We start from the raw sequence: 22,365 nt of genomic DNA on the forward strand, positions 1-22,365 counted from the left end.
TAGGGGAAATGGCTTTTCAAAAATTTATATTAAAATCTGCATCATGCTTTGAAGGAGGAAATGTTCCATAAAATTAAGGCTTTCTAATCATGCTTTAAAAATGCTGGGTTAAGAAGCAGCAAAGTGACATGAAACCCAGTGTTGACAAATACAGAACACTGCAGCTTAGAAAGAATAATTTCAGCTATTTAATTTCACTGCTGGATTTTATACAAACTATAATCACTTGGTAAAAATGGAATAACAAAATAAAATGTCAATAGTACAAACAAACCCAAAAGACATAAAAAGAAAAGAGAAAATAACATATCTTTAAATAAATCAATAGTGCATGTTCTATTAGGATAGGGTGCTCAAGTCTAAAAAGTGTCTCAGAAATACAGGAGGGATAAAAGTGAGTTCAATGAACTTCACAGAATTGTTTAATAAACCAGGTACATTCTGGAACATTTTTACCTGTCTCTGAAATGCAAAGGGCTGCTTACTTCCCACTGATGCATTGGCTAATCATGAGCCTGATTTGACATTCATAAAACTTTTGCTGAAATAGGATCACAAAGTGTTATCACACACTCCAAAGTTAACCACATCTCCTATCCCTTGTGCCTGCTGTAGGAGAACCGCTCAAGTTTTAGGTAGTCAGCCATGACGTTTTGAGGAGTGAAATTTTTACTTCACTTTCATCATGCTAAGCTTGGCTTCAGGCTCGGCTTCAGATTCTTGCACTTTACTCCAGTCACTCCTGCAGATCTAACCATAGTTCAGTGTTGTATCAGTGACCAGGCAATTCTTTAAAAGAAAGTATTATATATCCAATACTAAAGCACTGGAGTAGAAAATAGATGCTAAACCAGCAGGAATTCCATATACACAGCCCGTTTGCTAGCTAGTCATCCATCTTTATTCTGGTGCCCCACAGTACTTTAGATCTTCTGTAGGACCATGCGTATCAGTCAGACCCTCATTCCTGCCGATTTCCAGATTACGACCACCTCCCTTTCTAAATCAAACTGTTCTTTTTCTACTGAAAATAAGAACTTTGAATGAAGTCTCACACTTCATGAACTCTTTCACTGGGGAAGGTGAAAGTGAGAGCTGAAACTTCAAAAACTCAGGTAACCTGCTTTGTTTTAGCATCGGAGAATTGGATTAATTACTCCCTGGGGCTTTTTGGCTCCTACAGCAAGCATCTTTCAGACTAACTTTCAGAGCCAGGATTATACAGTAATCTCTAATAAATTCATAAAGATAATGCGGTATTTACACAATTAAGTGTAGTCTTAGATTATTTTATGATGCACAGTACTGAATCCATCACACACATGTATTAAGAACAGAAGCTCTCCCAGTTAGTTCAAATGGATTTTAATATCTTGTTAATGTATATACCCTAACATATCAATTCATCATCACTACACATAAACTTAAAATACTAAAAGTAAAAATTAACATTTTCACATTATTTATATTTTAATTATTAATGAAAGCCCTACCAAGAAACAAACAAAACAAAATCACAGAAATTGGATTTAAAAAAAAAATGTACAGATTCTTAAAACTGACCTTTATGCTCTATCTTATCTTTAATATCATAAAGTAACATTTTTAATGGAGGTTCCACTTTGATCAGCTCTTTTTAATTAACTTTAGAAATGTGAGTGTTTTACAGCACAGTATTTATCTTTTTTTTTTTTTTTATTTAGCTATTAACACTTATGTTTTACCTTCAACAGACCATTATCAGATTTCTATTGAGTCAGGCTTTGGTATATACCAAAGATCTTGATACATCTAGCAAGCAGTTAACCTCTTACCCCACACTCTCCCATAACTGTGATTATGATGAATGAGTTGTTACTTCTAAGCAATTCTGGTTTATGTCAATAAATGAATCAAACAGCCATTGGTATATGTGCATTAGGAAGACAGAGAGAAAATGAAGCTGTCTGTGGACACCTTATAACCCTCACCCTTTTAAGTAATATGATTTGAAAAGTTAATGCTGACATCAACTGTTGGCGTTGTTCATCCATACTATAGAATAAGAAATCTTTTGTGTAATTTACGTAGAATGAGAAATACTATATATCATTTACTACTCGCAGTGTGACTTAAAGAAAATTCTCTTTACAGCTTTTCTAGGATCCTGCATTGTAGTTATTAATTGACCTGAGGCTCTGGGTTTGTGATGAACAAGCATTTCTTCTAAAAATATTTTGGCTCTGCAAATGTCAGTCACTTGCAGAAAACCTATAGGACTCTATCCAGGTATGGACTTGTACAAATACTTTTCTTCCACATTCTTAATTCAGCTTCCTAGCACAAGTATTTCCAACAGATTCCTCTCTCCCAAGAGCTGCATGCAACTTCAAGAGCATATAGAATTGTTTGGATGAGGATTTCTATGTTATTGCTTCGTACTTTTGCAAAGAATTTTTTAGACAGCAGATGGGTCTAGTGCATTACACGGATCTCATCCAGCACACATATGGAGCAGCAGCAGAGCAAGGAGGTCCTCACTTACATCCAGAGTATGACAATCCTTTGAAAAAGCACTTCTAGCAGCAGCCTCACTAAATGGTTCAACTTCATCAAAAAGTAAGCAAAGACCACATAGGTCCTGGCCTCTGTCTTTGTGCACTGTGTCAGAAGCTGACTGGAGAGTGCTCTCACCCTCAGTGATGTCCTATTTTAGTAAATGCTTAAGAGTCTAATAGCACAAAAACCATTTGGGTTTATATGAATGAAAACTGTTGGTTTGTATATTTTCTCTTATGGCATAGATTTCATTCTTCATAAAGAGTTGAAGATTTCTGTGCTTCATTAAATATCAAAATCCTAGAATAGTTGAAGCGTTGCTTATTGTAAGAAAAACTGGCTAAAATGAATACAATGCATATTGCTTCCACAGTACGAGCAGGCTGTATATCTGTTAATTGATTTACTTACTACCAAGAAACAGTCTGTATGGTCAATAGAAAAGCAGCCAAAATAATGTCTGCTGCACTCAGAAGGTAAACGGGCTTCTGTGCCAGCATCATGCAACAGACGCTCCTTCTATTAGAACAAGAAGTCCCTAGGTGACCTCCCACACCACACAGCTTTAGAAAAATTCACACAGGGCAGTCCATCAGACATCCCAGCTAGAAGCACAGGGTGGGCAGGGAGAACTTCAGATAGTGAAAAACAAACAGAACTTTCTGTAGTTTTGATTGGACTTCTGTCCTGTTCTCAGCAGACGAATGTCCCAGCCACCATTCTCTCTCCAGTCTTTTTTCCACACCTTGCTCTCTTCAAGCACAATTAAAAAGCCCTGGATGAATGCAACTGTGTTTCTATTAGACCCACACTGGTAAATGTGCTTGGGCATCTACACACCAGGTATTACTCGAGTGTAAAGATGCTGCATCAAACAGAGCTTCTAGTGAGGCATCGCCTAGCTTTCTTAATAGGAATTTTGAAAGAATCAACTCTTTATAGAAAGAGGTAAGTGATAAGCTGATAGACACCTCCTTGATCAAAACGCTAATGAAGAATTATATCTTATGAAGTCAAAAATAGAGATCAACTTTTAAAGAATTGAGTTCAGTATATATTGCTTTTCTAGAAAGTATAGACACTCTTTTTTCCCCAAACAAACTAACTGTAATTCAGTAAGTCATCAGATGTTATCAATTAAACTTGTAAAGTTAAATAATGCCAAAGATTCATATGTCTTCACTTGCTCCAAATAAGCTGTGCCTTCTTTGACTTTATCATGTAAACATTCACAATTTAGTAGTTTTCTCCTTTTGAATAAACTGGTACAAATACAAAGGCCAAATCTATCTGGTCATATACGTCATGGTGCAAACACAGTTTCTAAGTTTTTAAATAAAACCATTAGAAATTAAACAAAAAAAATATTAAAATTGCCTTAAAAATAAGATTGAGGAAATAATATTAAATATTGAGTTTGAAGCAAAGCATACTCCATGATTATGTGCTAATTGGAATAACTATTTGCAGAGGAAGTTTACCTATTCACAGTCTCTGTTTTGTTGTGTTATAATGTGTGCTCATGTCTGTGTCCCCTGTGTGTTTATATTTTTGTTTTCTTTTTAAAGCAATTTGATTTTAGTCTCAAATCCAATTCTATTGTTTTGACCATCTTTTCAATACAGGACTTTCACTGAGGAGCTTTTCTCACAAGACACTGAAGTTTCATGGGCTTTAACACCATTCATTTCAGGGTTTTTTTTTTCCCCCCTCTGTTGGTGTTTTGACTTTGTAGTCAAGTCACAATAAAATGTTTACACAGAAACTGAACTGCTAGTAAAAACATATTTCTAAATGCTGATGTACAAGAAAAAATTTTCTTTAAATGCTGTGTTATCAGAGGACATTTATTTTGCCATCTGTAACTTTAAATAACTATTGCAGTTTACTACTGAACAAACCTACTTGAGAAGAACAATTAAGTAAATTAAACCATGTTAAGACCACATTCTTGAAAAAAGTAACCTTTAGTTAGGACAATTACTCTGTGGGCATAACACAAAAGCACAAAAGTCACATTTTCCATGAAATTTACTTTTGTATGAATCATCAATCCTGTTTTCTCCTGAACAAAACTAGCCAAATATGACAAAAAAACCCCAAAGTTGTCTGAACTGGATGATCCAAGTAATTACATGTTACAGCAGAATGTATCTATGACAAAACTTTCAAAAATTTGAGGAAAAAGTTATTATAGCCCCTGGTTGAAATAGCTTTGGTATAGAACTGTAGCAGTATTTAGCTGATCTTGCTGTATTCCCATATAAAAAATATGCACAGTTTCAAAGATCAATCTTCCTAGCACTGATCTACACTCCTTTCCTTTGGAGTATAGATCAAACAAACACACTATAAAAACATGCCCAAATATTATAGCATAACATGAAAAAGGTATACACTTCTCATTAGCATTTTTTAAATGCTGCTTAGAATTGAATCTTCTCAAAACTCCTTATATTTGAAAACTTTTTGTCTTCAACACCAACCCCCCAAAGCTCCCATCTTTTACAGCATCATTTGCTTAGGGCCTACTTGTTCAGCCTCAGGTCCTGATCCTGATTTCATCAGCTTCCACGGCCACCTCATATGAATAAGTATTTGCAAAAATCAAGCCTTTAAATTGAAAGATACTTGAGATAACAACCCTTCCTATCAGTCTATAGAACACGGTGAAAATTTATGATGCTGCGCATATTACTGTTACTGAATAGTAACTGAGTCTGTATCTGCTGAACTAATGAACTACCTACAGAATATTTGCCAGTTTGGAGAGGTAAAATACAGATGATTTAAGAAGATCTAAGCCTGTATTACTATAGAATGTACACTTCAATCCTGTTTTCCGTATGTGAGGAAACACTGGGATAAATCAGTTGTACATCCTACAATTTATTTTCAGTTTATGTGAACTTAAGGTTTGCATATGTTCCTAGATATATAGTGCTAAATACTAAAATAAGTCCTTTAATCAGAAAACACAAACAGTCAGCCATAGTGTTAGCTTCTCCAGATATTCATGTCAATGGGATTGAACTCTGATTGCAGAGAATACCTATAAAAGACTAGACTGTGGCTCATTTTGTGCAGTCATTTTGTATAGTTGTTTACTTGGTTTCACTGATCAGGCTGTTGAACCACGTTCCAGCTCTCACAGTCACAATACTATAAGGTGTCTCAACTGTACTAAGAACTTTTTCTGCAAAAACCAGTGTACAGTGTGTGATAACAAGAGTCCATACTTCCCATTAAAGTTTAAGTACTTTTTTGATTGACCTAAACGCATTGTTTTCAAAGTACTTTTTATGTCAACTTTGTTTGCCACAGCTTTTTGGTCATTGTAAACCAAGAGAAGCAGGGTTCAGATCAGGAGTCCACCATGTAATTACCAAAGCCCTTTATATGTCCATAGTACTACATGAACATGAATTAAACAATACTTACAGGTTCTCACCCAGTTAGGCTGGTACACACAAAGAAGTTCAACCCTGAATCCACCACTGTGCTTATTCCATTGCTTTGATTGGAAAGTATACTCCCTATCGAAGTATAAAGACGTACTGTTTGTATTGACTGATATATTACTATTTCCATTTATAGCTGAGAAAAATGAGGCAAAGAAAGCCTAACTGATTGCTTGAAAAAACATGCAGTGGCAAAGCCAGGAAGAGTTACAACAAATTCCTCACTCTCAGTTCGTTAATCACTTGACATTGCCTTCTCAGAACTATTTTTCAATGGTAATACTTTTTTTACATTATTTTATTTGATAACAATATTTTCTTTAAATCCGACTGACAATGCTCATTAGAAAGATACTGCCCTGTAAATGAAGGAAACTGCACATATAATAGCAAAACCATATATGAAAATGAACATTTGTAAAGAGGAAGGGTTAGTACAAATTTGACACATTTCCATATTGAGAGGAGAACCAGCCATATTTTTCTCTGATGAATGTAGTTCTGTAAACATCTTTTTCCACAAATGATTGAATAAATATTTATTCATAAACTATATTTGTGACTTAAGAGAACAAGCTGTATAGATTGGTCTCATTTATACTACATCATACAAGAGGTATTGCAATAATTTATATCATACCAAGTCTAAGTCCCATTAGATTTTCCTTATTATACTTGACTAAAGCTAAAGACTATCCAAAACAGCGATTCTGAAAGCTTTCTATTTGTCGTGTAAATAACTGTCTTCCTCACAGATTCTCTCCTTTAACTTTCCCCTTTTCAATGCATTTATGCATAGACCTAATCCCATTTGCTTTACTTGAACTTGGGCATACACTGAAACATATTCTTGGGCCATGGCTTAAACGACTACAGTCTCAGTCAGTTTACTGCAACCATAAAGGTCAGTTTTCTCCAGGGTATATAAAAACGCATTCCCAGTCAGCAGATACTGGTCGCCCTAGTGTTTCCTCAATAAACCCACATAGCATTTCCTCTAAAAGTCCTGTCAGTCTTGAATCACAGCCCCAGTTCATTTCTAGAAATAATTCTCATCACAACTGCACGATGCACTCCTATTGTTACCAAGCATCACAACTGATGTGTTACTGTAAGCAACACTGTTCTCCATCATTATTATGAAAACCAAAAGAAAGCTTGAAATAATAGGAATATTCACTGTTAATTAAAGCATTTGTAGCCCCTCTGAATAACTGAAGAGTAAGTTGATAGCAAATAAACTACAAAAAGTTTATAAGTAGTTTAGGTACATTTCTTAATAAAAGAACATTCTAAAACTGTGATATCACAGTGACATTTTAAAAAGGTTTCCATTCTTCATGTTAAATGTGTATTAGAACGATGCACATAACAGGAAAATTAATCAATAAATACTTACAAATACACAAGAAAATCAGCCCCAGCTCCCAGAAATCACTGGTAAGTTGCTTTTGAATTCATGAAACTGACCTGAAAATGTAAAAAGAAAAAAAAAGTTGAAACTAAAGCCCAGAGCTGATAAATGTTACTTTTTTATTATTATAGAATAGTTATGATTTTTAACTATGAGCTAAATAAAACAGAATACAAGACTGTTGTCACAATTTAGGCCAAGTAATTTACACAGAATTTGTTTCCAGGAAGCCAATACCAAGCGAAACAATTATTTCATTGTTCTGCATCTCACAGCATAGCAACCCAGTCCATTACAGCTTCTAAGAACTGTCATAAATGCAAGCATGGTTATCTTTTAATAAGGAAAATAGCTGTGAGGAGTTTTTTTAGCTGGTTGGGGTTCTTTGCTTGGGTTTTTTGTTTTCAAATGTTACAGATCATTCATTATTTTTTAAGGCATTTTGTTAACAGCCTTTTTCAGCTTAATGGGTATAAAATGATATTGTTTGGGTGTGTTTCACTGGAACCCATCTAAGCCAAAATTCATACAGAAAGAAAGACTAAAGATTTTGTTCTCCTATGGTCTAGATCCCAGTTAGAAGCTTAGCTTAAGTACAATGCGTTCACTATAAGGCATGATTAAATCCAACATTCTTTTTCCTGCATACCCCTCAGTTCTAGTTGGAAAGGTAACAGATGCAACTCAAACCCACAGAGCTCGCCTTATAAAATTCTTTAACTAGCACAATGACTCACTTTATGCCTCTAAATATCCATGGTTTCCTCTCTCCAGAACCCCCATGCATTAGAAGGTAGTTCAGTAGTTTATTTTTATTGTTTGGTCTACATACAGCACATTTTTAGTTCTTATGAAAACAAAGAAACTTTGTTGCACAGCCCTTGTTTTCTTTCCAAAATGTGAGGATGGATATGGGTAACATTAAACTGAAAATAGTAATGGAGCCTGGGCAACTAGTTTAGGTCAAAACCTTTTTGTTCTCTGGGAGCTATCTGATTAATTTGCAGTTCATAAAACAGTGGGTGTAAGCTCAGTTTAAAAACATGTAACTATATTTAAGATGAAATCATCATTTTTGTTAGCCTCCAGTAATCTTTAAGAAACACCTTCCCACAACATTTCTGTATCCTAAAGTGCACCAGCCAGTACTGCACATTGCCTAGAGACAAGGAGAGAATACCAAACTTATCTTGATGTAGAATATCCTCCTTATTTCATGCACCCACCCTGAAGTGCATATTATTCATTCCAACCAAGCCCTCCCCCATCCTGAAAGTACACATTTAATTGTGTCTTCTCTCCTGCCATACCAACAGAGAGTCAACAAATCTCATTTCCTATATCAATGCAGTGTTATTATATATTTTAAAAGCAAGTCTGAATCTCATTATCAGCTGATTTATGCCATTAGTGTGCTTTGGAGCCACCAATTAAACAAGGACAGTGGTTCATAAGGTCACAGTTAATTAATCTGAAAGAATATAAATACACTTTAATGCATACCACCTCATGTAGAGAATTTAGGAACAAAGCACCAAACCTTTATTCTGGGTAAGCAATTAGGGGGAAAGGTTAAATATACAAAATTTTAAATTTAGCTTTAGCGCTCTGTTAATCTATCAGGCAAAAAGTTCCGTTTAGTAAAAAATCCTGTAGAATAATATGTATGTGAAGCCTTGATTCTTACAGCAACAGTGCAAGTGATGGAGAAGGCAGAACGGGGCTAACCATACCCAGTGATCCTGAGCAAATGAAGGCTTGCTGCTCCAATAACACCTCAGAACTAGGAACCAGCTGCAGGCTTATCCATTACATAGTTGGTCAGGGTGGAAAAAAAAAAAAAAAAAAAACCAAAAACAACCATGGACTCATCTGAGATAGACTGTTGTATTCAGTACATCATACAAAACTGACTCTTCCTTCAACCACATTCCCTTAGTAAATTTAATAAAATAGTGCATCAAGTAAGTGTTCAGCAATAGCAGTAGTCTACCAACACAACCAGCGTATAAGTAAAATGCTGAAAACAATCTAATTGTCCAGAAAAAGTTATTCACAGTGAAAAGTCAAGTATGAGGTACTGGGGTTTATACTGAAGAAAATTATACCTGTTTCTTACTGCCTTGACTCATTTTACTTTGCACAGTTCCCTGCTCAAAAGGTAGACAGTACAGCTAACACACACAAAAATCAAAACTAAACCCTGTGACCTAATTAGATGAAGTAGTTGCTATTTTTTTTTTCTCTTTTACACCTGTAGTCCTATATTCTATAGTCTCACATTACTTTTTGGTTTTTGGCTTTCCAGGTAATTTTTCTTAAACTAAAAAATATAACTATTTTCTTATCCATGTAGAAAAACCTCTGTCCATCAAACACTAATATAATAAATACACAATTGCTATCAGGTGTATCTTATAATTAAATATAAATTTATTACATAAATGTAATAGACCAAGGACTAATACTATACAGGTCAGTAGTTGTTCCATGTAGATGTTTATACCTGTCTCTTTTACTGATAAAAAACTTATATCCTGTTTTTAAAGGTGTTTGGGAGGCCAACTCCCACTGATGTTGATAAGAAAGACCCAGCCTTTTCAGAAGTCGAGCCCTTATTCTATTAGCTTAAACCATTTACACTTTCACTTTAGATGTCTCAAGTTGAACTCCAGGTGACTACAGGGGTGAATAGCTGTTGCATAAACATATACAAGAACAAGTTTTCTTTAAAGTATTCTGTTGATTTAATTTGGACAAGTCCCACCAGAAACTTCACTCAGATATTTTGTGGTTGAAATGCTCTCAAAACATTCTCAATATGGGCAATTTCTGCAGGTATTTAAGATGCTTGTTTGTAACGTTGCTAGCATCCTTATCAAAGATTGGCTCTCCCAGTCCCACTATGTAAGGGGAAAAATAAAGTTGTAAAGAGCAATTTATGCTCTAATTTCAGGTACCTTTGCCAAAAGATGTTTCATACTTAAATTGGCGTATAACATGAACCAAACAAAATAGGTTATCTTTTCCTTTTCCTGACTTTCTGTTCTACCACTCTGTTAAAATGCCGAAACTTTGATGATAGAGGAAAAATACAGTGCAAAGATTTAAATCTGTGTACTGGTGACTCCAGTGCTCTGGTACTAATCAGCATTTCAACTTTCAAGCTGAAGCATGGCTGCAAGGTTGGGGAACTGAGGCAAAAGCCATATGGCAGACTGGCTATACTTCTCTGGCACTTGCTGTTGAAGACACCCAAAGGTAACACACCATGGAATCCCAAGTCTTGGAAAGCAGAAAAAACCCAGACAATAGAAACGGCCAACACCATGAAAACAAGAAACCACAAAGACAGGGATTTACAAAAGATCTAAGGATTCAGACAATCCACTTTCAATGCAAAGAGCAGAAGTTTATTATCTCCTTGTTTGCCTCAAAAGTTCCATTTTAGAAAACCATAAAAAGGTTACATTTTAAATTAAAAGGTTTGCTCAAAAGCAAACATAGCAGTCTTCTTAGGTTTGACTGTTTGTTTGTTTGGGGTGTTTTTTTCTAACAGGAAAAGGTGTCCTAACATCAGGTAACATGAAATAAGACCAAGGTCATTTCTGTGAACCAAAAAGTCACAGGCCTGGCTTAAGAGAGTTAATAAAGTTAAATAAAAGTGTTGATAAAATTAACCATCCCTCATTGACTTGACTAAGAATAATGTACAGTCATCCAACAATTTCAGAGAATCTTCCAAAATAACTCACTTTTCAAAAAGCTAAGCTTTTGCTCGGCTTGCAAATGGATATTGACACGAGGAGAACGCTGGACATAAAACAGATTATGTACATCACTAAATGACTGTGGGATGTTGTATACCCTAAGTGTTATGAACCAAAGAAAATTCCATAAATAGCCAAATGTCACTTATAAAATAGTCCTCTTTTTGCCCATCAGTGTTAATAATTTCAAGAGATTTTAGTTTTCAGAACATAAGATTTCACCACTTTTAGAAAGAGAAAAAAAACCCCTCATTTTATAAAATCTTTAATTAAAATATTCTGATTCTTCTAACATAGATCCTCTACAGGTAGTCTGTATTTTCTGTGCACAGTTATCACTGAGCATGAAGAAAGCCTGCAAGTTAAAAATGGAAGCAGTAAAAGAACTTAGTAAAAAGCATAGCATCATGTTACATCATTTGAGAATGTGGCCTATCATTGTGGGGTGCTGGGACTAAAATATGTACCATTCAACAACTGTTAAAAAGTTTCAGAATTATAGCATGACGTGAAATGAGAAAAAGGAATAATACAGAAATTAAGCTATACATTTAGGGCCTGAATCACATAGCAATTTCACACCCTGCAATGTGCAAAATTTCACAATTAAAACATTAATGACCTGTAAGACCCTAGCCACAATCACAAAAATGAAGGAGGCAGTAGGCTGATTATGATTAAATCCTTTGAGTTGGATTTATAAAAATCTTACTTAGAATTCAGGTTCAGGGGACAGTTTCAAGATGATTCAACAAATAATGTTTTACTTACACACAGAAAACTTCATACATCGTTTTGAAACAACAAAGTAAACACAGTAATTACCCACTATAGATGAGACTTTCTACAAAAGAGACAAGGAAATTCCTGTTATCTTCCCTCTGTGTCACTTCTCTTCAAGGGCCCAGGATTGTATTTTACTCTCTTTGCTGGCTTGTTTCTTAAACTGTGTATTCTCCTTGGTTCCATGCATTAACATAAAACAAACAAACAAGCAAAACCCCAACCAAACCAAAACAACCACAATGTTATTTTTCTAATGCTTTTCATTTTAGAATAGTCCCTCTGCAATCCTCCTCATTTGGATTTTTGTACTCTGTAGATTGCAGCCAAATGATCTATCAAAGGAGGAATCAGAGCGTACCACCTGTTAGGCAAGTGGTCATTTTAAAACACATGTTGCATCACAGTAAGGTAAGAACAACTGTGCATACAATGTAAAAATTGGTCTCCAAAGCTCTGTACTCGGTTGCTGCCTTTGCTACAGATTTTCTGCTCAACCTTCAGCAAAAGTTTCTCTGCGCTTCTTAGTTCCTTAATCACAAAAAAGAGCTACTATTTCTTTCTTCTCTAACAGTGATGCTTTACAATTCTACATACCAGAAGCTGTGATGTCGTTATTACAGAAACAAGGCTCAAAAGAATACCTAAAATAGGATACATCTCCACAGAGTTTTGCAGGGAGATGTGAGCTCACTCTGCCCACACTTGGAGATGACTGGCCACAAACCCACTCTAATCCCGTTTAGCTATGGTTAGCACTTACGTAAACTACATGACTTCCAGTTTAAAGCAACCTCACATCTGCCTACAAAAAGCATGTCGACATATGCGTACAATAGATGGTGTTTCTGTAAACTACTTCTTTAAAAAAAAAAAAAAAAAAAGGAACCCCATAAGCTTCACCACTTTTGCCAAACCCCACAGCGGGGTTCACAAGACAGTTGTTCCCTGTCTCTCCCAGAAGGGTATCGCTCCATAGTGGCACATCATCTGGCAGCATTACATTATATAACTGACTGTAAGAGCTCCTTATGATCTCTTCTGTAAAGGCGCATGCATTCACAAAATTGCAATATGTCTTCAACAGGCAGCTCGTGAAGGCTTCTCTGCTGTGTGCCTGCATATCTATAAAGCATCCCGTCACTACAGGACCTGGGCACAGAATACAAAATTAAGGTCTTTTGGCTCTATCACTTCATAGCATAGCATCAGGTTAAGACTGAAAATGATTTTGATGAAAAAAGTACGGCACATGTCCAACAACTAATTTAAATGTATTATTACACCTGCCACTAAAATTACACTTGAAAACACCAAAAACATCTAATTCACTGTGCAGATGAAAGAAATACCTTAATATGTATTTATTCTTTCATATAAAAGGAAGAGGGCTAGCATTCCAGATCTGATAAGCTCCGTACTCATACCTTCAAGCAGATAAGAACCACAAGACATACACCACACCGCTTGGAAGGCTGAAGGGAGAGGAGGAACTCCAGTTGTAACTCATGCGTTAGAGATAGCAAAAGCCTCCTCAGTGGCCCAGGGTAAGCTGGTAGGTGCTGCTGCCTCCCTGCTCTCACATCAAGGGACTCAGATTTCCCAGCAGTTCCTGCACCAGCCCACTGCCACTCACATGATGTAGCTATGACACAAAAAACACTTCTGAACTTCTTGTGGGCCACGTGCCATGTTAATAGCCACAGGCTGGGTCATTCCTAATCAATATGATTGAATTAAAGAAAACCGAGAAAGCTTTCAAACTGTGTATGTTGCTGCAGCATTTACATGTACAGAACCATACACTGAAGGTGCTACAAGGCAAATTAAGCCCAGAATGAAAAGTTAGAGCATTACAAGCCTGGAGAAGTATAACTGCTCTGGTTCCAAATACCAGAAAAACTTTCAATACGTGGTACTGTTAGAGGGATATATCAAATACAGAGAGAGTTTTGCAGCAAATACAAACAGCACTTGGAAAGTTACTTTCTACACCCAGAGAAGCAGAGGACATGGCTTGGAAGAGCATCCAGGGTCACTCTTCAAAGACTCACATTTGTCAACCGACCACAGGAACCAAATACACAAAGACTGATATGGCAGCTCTGGCATTGACCTGGGTTATAATATTTGGCAATTTTTTTCTGTTCTCTCTCTCTGTGCCTCAACTGTACTTTCCCCGTTTGGAATGATAGCTTTTTAATCTTTTCCTATGTGTGTACAGTGACTTGCAACTGTAACCGGGTCTCAGGGCGCTACTGTAATACAAACTCACAAGGGTTCTCTGGGTACAACTTTAACACAACAGAATAACAATGCTTTTGTTTATTATAGAATATTATCATTATGTAATAATTGCATGATGTAAGAAGAACGACATACATACCAGGAGGTGTTAGCCTACCACAATGATATCATTTTTCTTGAGAAATTGTATGAAAATTAACAATATCGTTAGTAGTCTTTGGCTCTCTATCTTTTGAATACGTAACGTGTCAGGTGTTCCCTGCTCTTTCATATTCAGACCAATGTTTAAAGTAATTTTACTGAAGAATTGTCTTACTTTAAAAGAGGGTATGTTCTCTCAGTTCAGTCATATGACTGAAAAGGACAGTATAAAAAGTGTAAAATATTATTCAAACTATAATTTAGCATACAGTTAAGTCTCTTTAATGAGCTTCATGAGCTCTGGATTGGACTAAACTGAAATTCAATTACACAACAGAATGGAATCACATTGATCTGTGATTCAAATCAACTATCTATATTTAGAGGTACATATTCATTTTATCCCCAAATTTTTTACATATTATCTAAAATTGCTGACCTCAGCAAATAAATGCTCTTTTTGGAAAGAAAAATAAAAACAAATTGTATGACTGTATCTTCCTCACTAGACAAAGCATCAAGAATTACGTAGATCTGGGAACAGCTGAATAACACAGGAGGCTTTGAGTCATTGTACACCACCGCTCAAAGCCTGAAGCTGTTGCACGCAGACCACAGAAAGGGTTTAGGGCACATCTTCATCAGGTTCTTTCACTGGACTTTGACATGAACACCTATTAAACTGCACCTGTGCTACATTTACCAGATGAAAACTCTTTGGTACAGTTTTTGATAGTGTGACACCTACGTATGCATAGGCAAGACTTGGAGCAGTAACAAGAAACCTCTTAAACAGGAAACTAAAGCCCTCAAGCAAAGAGATATATATGGGGGAGGGGAGAGAAGTGTTGATCGTGAAAGCCCAGTTTTACCATTATTTCCAAGAGCTACAAATGATAAGAGAGCTGAAACATCTAGCTAATATTTTAGAGCTATCAACAATAATACTAGTGCATGGGATCACATTACCATATTTAAAATTCCAGCATAAATATACCACATAGCAGTTGGATTTGAAAATTCCCTGAAAATTGGAGATTCAACCTGTTAGAACCGCAGTGCACTCACACTACAACAACAAAAAATGGAGATTGGTAATTTTGATTTAAGAAAGAAAAAGAAAAATGCAACAATGTACTTTTACCGTCAGAATTTAATGTAAGCAGGTTGTGAGCCAAATGGCCAGGAGCTAAGTCAGCTGTATACAAACTCACATTTTTTCTGACAAATCTATTTTGTAATATTAGAGTATAAGTGTGCCATTTCTTCCCACTGAAATCAGTGTTAGTCCAGATGAAATATTGGGGTTCTGTTTTGGAGAGTACCATATTACTGAAGCTCAGATTTACAAAGCTAGTTAAGTAGGACATAAAGATCAATCAGAAGGCCTTAAGAATGTCTGCCTTCAGGTCTACTTCTCTGGATTCCCTGAGGAACCAAACCTTCTTACTACATATCTTGTTGTGTTGTGGGGTTTTTTTTCCCCCGAAACCCTGAAACATAATAATTATAGCTTAAGTCTTTCTTTTAAGGAAAAAAAAAAAAAAAAAGAAGACCTTGTATACTACCTTCACCTCTCAGCTCTGATTTTTGAAATTCATTTCTCCTGACACTATAACCAGAGAAAATGAGGTCCAGGTGCTCTCATTTTAATTTCACTTTACAAGAATCATAAGTAAATAAAACTTATTTCTTCAAGGAAAAGTTCAGTCAATTAGAATCCCATCTTATATATGTATCTTCTGTCAGCAAATGGTTCCCCAAGTATGTGGCACAGAGTTCTACCAGCAGGGTATAGCTTTGTATTCTGCCCAAAGGACCATTGTACTTGTGATTATCTACAATCAACAGTCCTGAAGATAATTAACTCTCACCTGCTGGACAAATAAATCACATGAAGAAATATGAACCACATTACCTTGCCCAGCCCTCAAAATAAAAACCTCTCAGCTTCCTTTCAGTCTCCCCTAAAGCATGACTACTTCATTAGTTAAAAAAGCAAGCAAAGAATTATGTTTAACTAAGGAAAAAATACACCTTGAAACAGAAATTTACCTTCAGTGAGGTAAAGCTGATAAAAATTCAAGCTCTGGAGACTTAAACAGGTGAAGCCCTAATTTCTTCTTATTTTCAGCCATAACATCTCTGTCAAAATCTTGTTTGTGATTTTGAACAATACTTGTTCTTGTTGCCTATCATCTAAAGATTTCAGTTTCCTATTTTTTCCTGCAACATCGACCTCTGCAAGATATTTTGAAACCAGAACTGAAATATGTTCACCACAGACAGAAATCCTTGCAGACAATACTGCCCATCAAATAAATGATACAATGACCCCTAACTCCAATTCACGTTAAGCCCAGTCATGGGTACTAACAGTCAAGGAGATTACAATGCTGAAGCACTACTTCTTACCAGTTCATAAAGATGTCTTAAGTTAAATAGCCTTGTTTTTGTACTGTGTATAGAGATCACATGCTAGTAAACGATCCTGGAGTCAGAAGTGCCCTGCACTTCAGCACAGACTGTCCTAACCTACAAATATAAAGGCAAATTTGGGGGAAGGGTTCTGTTTTTCACATGCTGAAAATGATTCCCTGCTTCTTTAGGCAGTCATACAAAACCATACCTCTAGGCATTTACTAGCATTGCTCAACATCTAGGAGCCTCAGGCTATCTGCACCTGCCCTCAGCATGATACTGTCAAGCAGCAATGGAAAGCTGACAGCTAGAGGGGTGGCTACTAGGTGCTTTGCATATGATATTTCAAAAATGTAAATGGAATGCTGATCTTAAAAAAAAATAAAAAATAAAAAAAAAAAATCACACAATCAAAAAGTTGACATTAATCTGGATAGCAAACCTGAAAGTTTCACAAAATTAACTCATCAGCCTGACATGTCTCATTACAAGATCTTATCCCTGGTTTAACTAAACAAAAGAAAATTAAGGAGAAAAGAAAAATATACAGGGAATAACTTATCTTTCTTTAAAAAGAAAGTTCTTTAGGAAGTGCTTCAAATCTGTTTCTGTCTTGTGCTAAATGAAGCAGCTATTGCTGTGGAATTTTAGGGTGGTGTTTTCTCCACTTGCTTTTTAACGAACACCAGAGTGAACATAACAGCACCATCCATCAGAAATCATTAGAGCACAAGTTATAACTACTCCCTGGCAACTATAAAGTATGTAGGTTGAGGATTTTTTTCTTTTTTCTTTTTCTTTTTTTTTTTTTGTAAAATTTTCTAATTCCTCTATTTTACTTTAACTAGACATACTTTGCTTCTTTGAGCTAGAAATTTCTCTTTTCCCAGGTGACCCTCCCCTCTTTTTCTGGCATATGCACACATTGGAACACAGTGCAAAGTTAATTATTTATGTATAAGTAAACTTATAAGAAAAGTTTCTGGGAAATTAAGGAAAAATAAAATGTTTAAAATCTTAGCCAATGCCAACTTCAAGAACCAAAATCATATTCACAGATCTTTCCTAATTGACAAAGTTTTTAATCCTTATTCTTCTCTTTCCTCATTTAAGAAACTGTAAAATGTTAGTTATAGTTCAAATGATCATGTTTATAGTTTCAGTTATTTTACTGATAACTACTCTTTGCTTGCAAATAATCCACTTTCCAACTAAAGACATGAGGGAGGTACTGCAGGTCACAGCTATGTTCAAGATCCCATTGTTCTCAGTGCTGTGTAAATTGTTATAAAGGATCTTAAAAGTGTACAGTTCTAAGAGGACATGCAGTTTTTAAATACCAGCAGACACACTATTCAGTGTGAATAAATATGGTCCCTCAAAGAAATATATCCAACCCTAGGGACTCCCCTGAACTCACAGGAAGGCATGGCTTTGGGAATGCAGGGTTAAAATCAGGCTGTACTTGACTCATCGCTGAACAACAATGATTTTAGTGGATCGAGAATTCTGCTCTTTATTCTGTCACCCCAATGAGGTAACGAATCTCTTAGAAATTTTCGGAGCTTGACTGAACTATCGATACCTGCTAATTCACTGCAAAGTCAGACACTACTATTATTAATCATCACAAAAATATACTGTGCACCTAGATAATGTTTCCAGATGAAATTTTAAAGTATCTTACAAGACAATAAATGTTTAAAAATACTAAAGTTGGATTATATTTTCCTCTCTACTGAGTGCCAACACCAAGTTTGTGGAACTTCCAAACCCTAACATGAGGATCTAGGAGGGATATCAAACAACACACATTTCTAATACTGACACCCTGTACTGGGGTCATTTGTGTAATGAAGCAACACCTTAATAGCAAGTCACCTCCTTGAAAAATCAGGGAATAAGATTCTAGGCAATAAGATCAGAGACAGCGCAATCCTAGTCTCAGCCATGCAGAGCTTTGCAAAACTCAGTAAAAATATTATTAAAACATTTTAAAAGTTATAAGTATAAAAAATACATTACTCTTAGAAGTCAGATGAATCCTCTCTGTAAGCATGCTGACTCTGATTTTAAGATGAACTAATCACAAGTTGCTTAAGTGCATGTACAAAAATTAAGAGATAATTATATAAAAAAATTTACAGAGTGGCTCAATGCCAACAAGGGAGTCTCCCATCAATCATATATGATACTCTTCTTGATACCTCTCCCTACCTGGAGAAGCAGCTGTGCTCTACAGCAAGTCCCAACAATCTTTAAAATCTGGCTCCTGCAGACACAGTAAGAGGGTCTGAAAACATAACCAATTAGGCCCTTCTGGTTTTGTTCACTGTCATGTGGCAACATAAGAAGCAGGATTCTCGCATTTTATAAAACTCAAATTTCACAGCATTTCACAGCTGCACCCGTCCAATCCTACAGAAGTCCAAGAACTTGCATGATATGATAGCTATACTTGGCCTCATTATCCCAGCTATGTCTCATCCAAGATGTATTTCAGCAAGCTGACCCTATAATCACACCACAGTCAATGGCGAAACTTTCAATTATTTCAATGACAATAACAACTGTAGTTTCAGACAAGGGTAATAGTATTCTTGTGTAAAAACTGGAAGTAAATTCTAACATCGCTAGGTTTTCTCAGATCGCTAGGATTTAGCAAACATATACAAATGCAAGAAAAAAAAGATTATATGCAGAACGCTTCATTCAAATACATACAAAGACCTCTGTGATTAGAGCACACAAATTATTGCTATGCTGTTATTAGGGCTGGCTGGAACGTATTAAAATTGAAAGTCAAATCATTGCAGAAGCAAATCAATCAAAACTTCAAGCTTATATGGACTTCATGAAATCAAGAAACATTGCAGGAGTTATAAAATGTGACCTGCTATTTAACTGTTTTAGTTTCTCCAATCTCTAAATGTGGCCTGTCCAAATTCCTTTGATGGGAAAATCTTCTGAAAGAGCCACCTCAGACAAGATGTGGAAAACAAATATCATCGTTATATACCTGAACCCAAAATCTGAGATACAGTCATATTGTAGGAGAATTATATATTAACAGCACACTGTGAAAACTGAGCATGATGGGAAAATATCAAACTACTTGAACAAACCCAGTATTGTTCATAATATAGTTTTTCCACTTTGGAAGCATAATTTGGCACCCTTTCTATTAGGCCCAAGTATTCTGAGTTTCAGATACTCCTACAGAGAAGCTAAGTGGGTTTTATTCAGCTGCATGCAAAGAAATGTACAGTTCTTTTCTGTATCTGAAAATAACTTGTCCACTCTGATAAAAAGTATGCTGCTAGAGAGATTGATAATTAAGCCTTTGGAGTTTGCCATCTATTAAAACTTGGTGATCCCACCCAAAGCGCTTCATCATCAGAACCATCTGGTGTTCTTTCTGCACAATTACCAAAATACAGAACATATTTTGACTTGGCACTTGCATTTGGTAGACACTTCAGTCATTTTATAAGCAACAAGACAGCATCTTGCCAAAGCACGGCCTCAAAAGGAAATTTCAACACACCAGAGTTTGACTTCTATCCTAGGAAGTCCTACCAGAATAGAAAGAAGGAACATCTTCACATTCAGCTAATGTCCTCACCTTCACATACAAAATACCTCTTAACAGTTTTGTTACTCTATGTTTCCTCTATATTGATGACTCTGAGCACTATCCAACAGATTAGGGGTAAAGCAAATTGCCTCTATGTTGAGGCCGTTTCTTTTAAGATGCCTGGCTCTGAAATCAAACTAATGATCCACCAGAAATAAAACTACTAGAACTGAAAGGAACCAAAGTCATTTCACAACAATACTCTGAAGAACAATATCAAGAATATTTCGCATCAGACTCTCCCACCACATTTTTTTCAGTTTCTGCACATACAGTAATATGAGCACAGCTCTAAATGTAGGAAAGTCTGAAAAACAAAGGGAGAAGACAGGAATACAGACTACTCTTGAATGCTACTACGCTTCTTTTTGGCTCCTAGTTTTCAAGAGCTACGTAAAGAAAAACATGATGGGAACATTGAACATACTTCCAAGAACATTAATAAGTCTTTCTTTCACATTGCCTTTAATTCACTTATTTCACTCATTTCTGCCAATAAAATTTGTGATAAAAAGTGAAAACATCTATGCAGTAATGATGTGATTCTCAGCTTTCTTGGGTCAGTATGGATAGCATGAAAAAAAAAAACAGAGAGCTCAAGTGATGACCAATAATTCTCAAATCTAGACATTTCAGTTACTTTGGGGAATTCTGAGGATAGGTCTACATTTAATGTCCCTCATCTACGAGCATCACATATTCAAGGACAGAAAAATTATGCAAACCTAGTGGAATGTATACTCTAAGGAATTTACTTTATATGTTATCCTAGGTGGAAAAAAATATTTCTCTCAAAGACTTCTACTTATTGAACGTACATAGTGGTAGTCTGGTTGGTGTCAAAATGGGTCAACTTCTCTGAAATTAGTTAAAAATATATGAAAAAAACAACAGGCAAATATTTTTTTAAAATAGCACAGCATAAAAAAATATATCCCAAATGACAACTACAAGTTCCACAGTAAACAAATAAGCTGCTGCACTCCATATGGCATGGAAACGTTTAAAGTAACACAATAATCTATAAACCAGAAAACACAGCTTTCGTATCAAAATGATCCTACCAGGACATGGATTTGCACCCATCAAAATTTTCACAAATTGGACTGACACAGTGAAAGAATAACAGATTAGATAATTGTAGACATGGAGAACTGAACAAAGTTTTACCAAAAAATTATTAAGTTATATAAGAAATTTGGATGGAAATTAAACAAGCTATTATTACAAGCAACAAAGGTTAGTTCCTCAACAAAACAACATTCTGAAGAAGCAATTCTAATGAAATTATAATAGTAAGATGCAAAAAAAAGAGATGGATAAAGTTTGTAATCATACAAAAATATATCTGCGCAATAGTAAAAGGCAGTGGAACTAATGAAAGTGAGAAATTAAAACCAGTCAATTTGGTAAAGAGATCTAGGAGTGCATATGGCAATCGGAGGAATCACAGTCGTGTTCATCCTTATTAGGCAAGCCGTCAGACAGACAAAATGTAATATATGAGCAAGTAAATAAACATTTGACTACACAGAGTGTCATTCTCATTGGGTGACACTCCAAAGAGTATGTATCTCCTCTGTTGGCAAAAACAAACTGCACATTACATCCTTATTTTTATACAGGATCTCAAAGCAGATTTCCTAACATCGGAGATTTAAAAAAACAAATACAGTTTATTTCTTTCCTGCAGATTTTTTCCCTTTAATTTTATCATAGCTAACAATATTGTAACAAGTAGCAAATTGTTATCATCATATTCTCATATTTTTTGAGCACCACCATGACTTTCTAAAGTCTCTATCAACAAGTGAAAACAACAAAAGTATTTACTTTCAGTAAGGATAACCAGATTTCTGCCACCTTACAAAAGCGTTATGGGTGCCTCTGTTATTTTAACTACTGTCATCGTGGTGACAGGTAACAACCATAATGTGATGATAATACACCATC

General features: G+C 35.7%; 1 protein-coding gene across 1 annotated transcript in view; it reads right to left on the bottom strand.

Moving 5' to 3' along the window:
• SOX6 (SRY-box transcription factor 6) overlaps window positions 1-22,365 on the bottom strand; it is a 380,340-nt gene that overhangs the window by 314,886 nt on the left and 43,089 nt on the right. Inside the window, exon 2 of the mRNA XM_074918734.1 lies at window positions 7,399-7,469. The gene's annotated coding sequence lies outside the window, so the exon portion shown is untranslated. The remainder of the gene's footprint in view (window positions 1-7,398; window positions 7,470-22,365) is intronic.

This window comes from Athene noctua, chromosome 14, assembly GCF_965140245.1.
Source record: "Athene noctua chromosome 14, bAthNoc1.hap1.1, whole genome shotgun sequence".
Lineage (NCBI taxonomy): Eukaryota > Metazoa > Chordata > Aves > Strigiformes > Strigidae > Athene > Athene noctua.